Consider the following 7,622-nt stretch of genomic DNA (forward strand, 5'->3'; position numbering starts at 1 on the left):
GTAAACTCTGAATTTTAAAAAGATAGTTTTTTGGGCAGTGAAGAAAGTTTAGTATAATGAGCTAAGCCTTGATGTTCATTCTTGTTCAGAGTGCTTTATGGCATTTGCTGTGCACATTTGCTGCCATTGCCTCGTAGGTGAGAGTGGAATAGTATAGAATTTTGTGTTCACTAAGGTTAAATGCAACCCCATGGACAGGGAGAGCTCTAGCTCTTGGTACCATTATGCATTGCAATACAGTATAGTGGTATTTATATTGCAAGGAAGAAAAACTTTTCCCTTAGAAATATAGGTACTAGCAAAAATAAGTTTAAAAAGAGGATCATGGAATAGTAAGGCCATTTTGAAGACGGTAACTGTTGCATTCTAATACATCTGCTAACAGACTGTATGGGGTCTTTTTTAAAAATGTGCTCATTTTAAAACAATCTCTTTAATATTTTTTTATGTACTCTTCTTTTCCCCTTCCCTCTTTTCTTCTCTCCCTCCCTCCCCTTACTTCCTTCACTTCTTTTTTTTCCTTCTGCTTTGTCAGAAGATATTCAGGTAGCCAAAGGACCACAGCTAAAGTGTTTGTCTTTTGCCATGTTATATTTTGATAGAGGGAAGAACTTTGAAAGTCTTTTAGATCCCAAAAGGATGTTTTAGGATTTTGAAAGAGCAAATTCAGTGGATTTATTTAGTCAAACTCTAGGTTAAAAACATCAGGGAAATTGAATTGGAGTGGGTCACATGATTAGATAGGAAAGGGGCTTCATAAATAAAATTTAGTTTTTTAAAAGAAGTTTTTTTTCACCATATTTACTAAAGATTATATTCCCTTTACATTGAAGATTTTGGAGTGTAGAACAGATTTATACAGGTGTGTCAGGAGTCCTGAAATATGCTGAGAAGCAAGTTCTATATTTTATATAAGAAACAAATTGGCTTTAATTTGTTTGTAACATATTGTGGAAATTATAACACAAGCAGCTGGAGAATGAAAAACTGCTCATTCCAAGTGGCTTTTAATTAAAAAGAAAAAGAGAATTCTAGTTTAGTCATAATCTGTGTATCAGAAGAAGACAAGCATGGAGGGATGGCCTGCTCAGACCTCCCAAACTTCCCCTTCTTGTCTCCTTTCCTTTCCTTTCCTTTCCAGCCTCTTTGTCCTTGGTGCTTTTATCACTATGTGCATTGTCTAATGATCTAACAGTTTTTAATTCAGTATTCATTGTTAGGATTTTTTGTTTGAAAAATACCTTTTAAAGACAGTTTTGTGTTTAACTTCAACTTATGTTAGATAATTTATTTTAAATTTAATGATTACAAAAATGTGCATTTCTTTACTCTAAAGACATCATGGAATTTCATTGCCATATTTAAAAGGCTCATATAAACAGTCTGCCAAAGTACTACCACATTAGAAATAGTGTGGGAGAATGTTACAGACTACTGAGCCAAAAGACATCCAAATTGTACAAAGGCAGGTTATTTGTCAAGAAAGGAGACTTGGACCATCCTAATGAGATAAATTACTGACTGCTCTCATAATTAAAGTCAAGTGAAGCCTGGACTTAATTTTGCCTAGTGAGGAAAAGGTAATTGGTGGTGTGAAGGGGATAGAAACAGCAGGAGAAAGCACCTTTGTCATCCTCAACTTGGACTTGGCACACGAGGTGAGTTGCAAGTAATTTGTTACTCATAGTAAGATAAATTAAATTATAAATCATCTACTTCCTAAAAATACATACGTTTGAACGTAGTCAAGGTTATCCTGATGATACCATTGCTCTTACGTTCTTACAGTATGCTTCCTTGAGTGGGAGAGAAAGGTTGACGTTATAGCAAGTGGCATGGAATTCCACATAAGCAACAGCCTGTTTATCAATGTCACCATATGCATTGTGAAGAGTACTCATGAATGATAGATAGCAATATATGTGGTAATTAAATATGATTACAATATTTTACTTTCAGACAAAATATGTTTGAGGTTGTAAGACTCAGGATACATGGTGAGGGTGTGTCACATATGAGGCTATCATCAGTGATGTGCTATGACATAAAAGATGTTGAGAACTCCAAGCAAATAGTTTATAATGGCCAGAAAAGCAAACCCTAAATAGAGTCAGACAGGTGCCTTGGGAAACTTTTGCAAAAAGTTCAAAGAAAAAAATTTTGACCCAGGGACTTGAGTCTCAAAAAGGGATTATGGCTGACAAAGAGAGATTTAAACACACACACACACACACACACACACACACACACACACACACACACACAAACTGCTGAATAATTATGAAATAATCTAATAAAATGGAAGAAAGCTTAGGAAAGTTGAATGGCTATTTAGTAATCTCAAATTTCAAATGATATATATAAAAGGTATAAAGAAGGAAGAATGGCCAAGGATGAGTATAGAAATTAGCAAATTTATTATAAAAGTGTCATAAATTAAGTCCCCAAATAAATCAAGGCCAAAAAAAAAAAAATGGTCAAGCTGACCAGAAGGAACTATAAGACTTGGTTTTTTTTTAGTCAAAAATAACAAGGAAATAATAAGTCTACTGCTTAGAGATGATAACAGAAGGTATATCAGAGAAGTAGCAGAATCATTTAACTCCTATTTTTCCTTCTCTCTTTCCCATCCCTTTCTTTCCCTCTTTCCTTCCCTTTTCTAGATGGGTTTTTAAGCTGAATATGGAGAACAAATTATGAGAAGTGGGAATTTCAGTCCAAGATAGATAAGGGATTAGTAAACTAACTCCAAGGTATTTAAAATGAGGCCAGATATATTAGGTACCAGGGTGGTAACAGAATTTTCAGCCATAATCTCAGAGCTCCTGTTTTTGAAAAGTATTTGAAAAGTCATGACAGATAAGAGAAATACTGCAAGACCACAGATGGGTAAGTTTCATCTTTATTTTTAAAGAGGGAACTAGGGTGGATTCTGGAAATTATAGACAACTTGATTCATGTTTACAGATTTGACAATAGGTTGTTAAAAGGCTTGTTTTTGAGCATGCAGAAATGAATGTTATGGTCATTAGGAGTCAACAAATGTCAACCTAGGAAAAGGTTTGATAAACTAAAATGGTTTATTTTTAGGTTACTAAGCTGATAGATAAAGGACTGCTTGAAACTCGAATAGCAGCTAGTTACTGATGTTTGTTTTGACTTGTTGGAGTAATATGGGTTGCCTCCTCTCAATAATGTCTAGAAATGGCTTTATATATTATGAAAAATTCTCTAGTAGAATGCCCTTACCCTATTCAATTCAGCATTTTTATAAGTGACTGGATGAACATAGGCTTCTCGACTCTGCAGAGGACATGAAAATAAACAGGGTATTTTATTTTGGTGCTTCTCAAACTTTTCCTCGGAATATTCCTAATGGAAGGGGAAAGTAAAACTGTATGTCTGGAGAGACCAGGGCAGTTGTCCTAAGTGTCTGGCAGAAGAGAGATATTTCTGTGAATGCTTCTGTCTTAATTAAAAACCATGTGAATTTGCATTCTATGGCATAATTTTTTAAAATATAAAATAATTCTCCCTCTCTCATTTCTTTAGGGAAAATTGACATTTCTGTGCCTTTGAACATCTTGGCACAGAGTACCCCAGAGGTACTCTCCTTATCTTCACCCAAGTCAATTATAAAAACTTCAGATAGAATAGGGTAAAGGACATATTTGAGGATATTTGAATTTGCATATAAGAACTGAATTATATTAAAAAAATAGGGTAAAGGACAGAGACCTGTGGCTTTCTATTAGAGGCTATTTCATGCAGTATGAAACCATCAGTGAACATATTTATATGATAGGTGAAGAAACCAAGTCTTGAAAATTATCTTCATAAGATGGCATATTAAAGCTAACAGGGATAAATGAAAATTTTGTGTTTGGATTAGAATAAATATGGGCGTTCAAGTAAAAAACAAATCTGTGACTTTAGTTGATTACAATCATTCTATGAACCAATAGAGTTATGTACAGTAATTGCTAAAAATGCTAGCATTAAGTTACTTCAATATAAGTAATAGATCAAGGAAGGTAAGAGTTCTGCTGTATTCTACATTAACAGACCATTTCTACAGGATCAGGTTTAATTTCGGGTGCCAAATTTAAATAATTATGGACCTTGATAACAACTATGGACTATCCATAGGAAGGTACCTAAGATCACCAAGCATCTGGAAATTTTATCATGCAAGAAAGGGTTAAGGACTGGAGCAGACTGTGGGGAGACCAGACTAGCTTAGTGCAGCACAAGGCACTAACTCTTGCCCTGGAGGACTATGCTTAGGAGCAGCTGCTTAGGTTGTTAAAATGGAGGCTACTGGGTTCTACAGGTAGAAATTCAAATTCAGCAGCCTGGGGCCTTGGAAACCGCAATTTGACACTCAACCCAGGGGAATGATGCAGGTGATGTAATGACTTTGAGAAACACTGTTCTATGCAATGGATACAGAAGCAATATTGCAATTACAAAGAAGCAGAATGGCTCCACATTAAAAACAAACAACCTCTTTTTTGCTAACAACCAGAGTTAGAAAACAGTGGGGTAAGACATATTATTATAATATTACTCAGGATGTTCATGGATATTCCAGAAGTCAGGAATGATGCAAAGACACACTGAAGGACATTGTAGACTAAAAGTTCAATCATTTGGACTATAGCAGAAAGAAATGAAAATTAATAAAATTGTATCTTTTGTTTTCAGTGGAAAGAGAATGCTAATATTTGTATTAAGTAGCCTCTTTTTGTTTAATTATAATAAAATTGATTTTGTATGTAAACATATGAGTCTTGATTTCTTTAAATAGTGGAAAAATTAGGCTATAAACTATTGGATAAGTTTGTATTGTCCTCTTTTTATACAATTAATTTCAACTAAGTGGTTGAATGAGGGAGTCATTATAATTTTTCTTCTCCTTGCTATAGGGTATAACACTGATGACTCATTCCTTAACTATTCAGGAAAAAAAAAACCCCAATGTTTTTTATGTATTATTTTGATATAATTTATATACACAGTTAAGTCCGTACAGAAAAGTAGCAATTTTCCTATCATTGCCATTATTTTAATACACCATTTATTAAGTGTGCTAGTTGTTTTTATCTTAAGGAATTTCCCAAGTGTTTAACATTGTGACAGTAGTAAGGAGTTAAATTCTTGAAGTATTGTAGTTACATAGATTTCCATTTATGCTGAATTCCTTATCATATTCTCTGTGATTCCTAGGAGCTAAGAAAGAAGGGTAAGAGTACAGAAGAATTTTGAGAGAAAACATCTCAAAAAAGCAAGATAGCAAGTCTGGAGGATAATGGTGGCCACCTGTATCCTATTATCTTCATGCATTCGTCCCTCCCCAAAGAACCTATTAGTTTAACAAAAAATTTTAAAAAACACACATGACCACATTTTTAGCATTAGTAGGAGACAGAGAATACCATGAACCTCACATTGCTTGTAAGAGAAATAAACATCAAATTCCAACAGATGCCTTGCCATTGCTGCAAGCCTGGGGGTATGGAGAGTACGAGAAGGAAGGCTTAAGAAAGAAAGAGGAGAGCTGAGAATAAATGTGAAGCCGAGACAAAAATAACACCCAGAAAATAAAAGACAAACTAGTGCAAATATACTGATCTCAGGTTTGGGACTTGGTAGTTCATAGCATGAGCTACAGGGAAGGACCTTGAAAGTGAGTGGGACCAGAATTGGAAGCTTTGGAAAAGCATTGCTTCTAGGGAAGAAGGAGTCAGAAGAGTGTGGTACCCTTCAAAGATATGGCAATAAGAGGAAGGAAAGAAGCAAGAAGGGGGAAATTAAGGCAAATGCACTGACGTTCATCATTTAATACATTTAATTGTAGAACAAAGACTGAGACAAGAGTGGGTATATGGGTGGAAGGATAGTATGTGAGCATTGTATGTACTGACAGAGTAGAAAGAATGCAACTAAAAAATGAGAGGAGAAGGAAGAGAAAAATAGAGTAGAAAAGATAATTGCCTGCTGTATAAGTAATATGTGGGAGTCAAAGGATACCATTTAAGAATTATAGACCAGATAGTAAAATGTTAAGTAGGAAAAAAAGATTTAAAGGCATTTTGAAAGACCCTTTAAAACAAAAACAAAATGCATGCCTTCCTTAAAAACCAAGGGAAATTAAAAAAAAAAAAAAAAAAAGCAAGCAAGCCACCAAATACAGAAAGATTAAAACTATTACTCTTTAAAGACAAAGAAAAACATCCTCAGGGCCTCCAGGCAAAAAGATCAAATTAGTTATAAGGTTAAGGAAATTAGGCTACCATCAGACGTCTAAAAAGCCACATACAAAACAAGGTACAGCAGAGGTGCATTTTCAGAAAATTCAGGGAAAGAAAATGCAAGCCAAAAATTTTCTATACAGTTATGCTGCCTTTTGAGGCTATAAGAGATAAAAAGCTATTTTCTCTTTTTCCTAAGAGGTTTAAACTTAGTGGCTTGAAATGTAGTGGTTTAAAACATTATATTTTGCACATGATTTTGAGGGTGAGGAATTTGGAAAGAGCTCTACTGGGTAGTTTATTTCTGATTCTATGGTGTCAGCTGGGATGACTTGGTTGGAGGATACACTTCCAAGATGATTTCTCTACCCACATATCCAGTGCCTTGGCAGGAACTGGGACATGGAAGGCTGGGTTTAACTGCATTCCCTTCCCTTCTCTGTAGTTTCAGGGCTCTGCAGAGGGTCTCTCTAGTTGAATCGTCAGACTCCTATGTGGTGGTACAGGGATTCAAGAGACCACAGCAGTAACTGACAGTCCTCCTAAGATACATCCAGAGCAACATATTCTGTTGATCTAAGTAGTAATAGTCCAGTCCAGAATCAAGGAGGAAGGTAAACAGACCCCACCTCTCAGTGGAAGTATGTAAAAAATGTATGGCCATCTTCAATCCACCAAGTAGAACCTCCCACTAAGAAATTTTTAAAAGATCTTTCCTTAGTTAATGCTTGTGTGAAAGCTAAAATCTAAGCATAAATTTCAGAATTTCTGAAAAATAGTGATAATTTTAAAATCTATAAATAAAAATTAATGAGATACTTTTAAAGTAGCGATCAGCAGAAAATTGATAGTGGCAAGTACGTATGTGGCAGGTACATAAAAATGAAAGTGAATAAAAAGAAAAATAAGTGAATTAAATATCTAAATAAAAAAATAAACCTAGAAAAAGAACAAGAAAGTAAATAAAAAGAAAACTCAAGGAAGTAAATAATGAAGGTAGAATTAGACATTAATGAGGCAGAAAATAGAAAAACAGGAGATTAAATCAAAATCCTGTTTTTTTAATCAACAAAAGTGATGAACCACTAACAAATTTAATTTTAAAAAGGGAAAAAGCACAAATATACAGCATGAAATGACAAGAGAGAAATAACTATTGCTATACAGAAAATTTTAAAAAGCCATGAAAGACTACTTTGCATAACTGTATGTGAAGAAATTAGAAAACCTAGATGAAATGCATAGGAAAATACAATTTACCAAAATGGGCCCAAGTGTTGATAGAAACATAAGCAGAGCAGTTATAATAGAATTAAAGGAAGTTATTAAGAAGCTATCCTGCAAAAGTCATTAGGCTCAGATGATATA

The sequence above is a fragment of the Balaenoptera acutorostrata genome, chromosome 5 (genome assembly GCF_949987535.1).
Source record: "Balaenoptera acutorostrata chromosome 5, mBalAcu1.1, whole genome shotgun sequence".
Taxonomy (NCBI): domain Eukaryota; kingdom Metazoa; phylum Chordata; class Mammalia; order Artiodactyla; family Balaenopteridae; genus Balaenoptera; species Balaenoptera acutorostrata.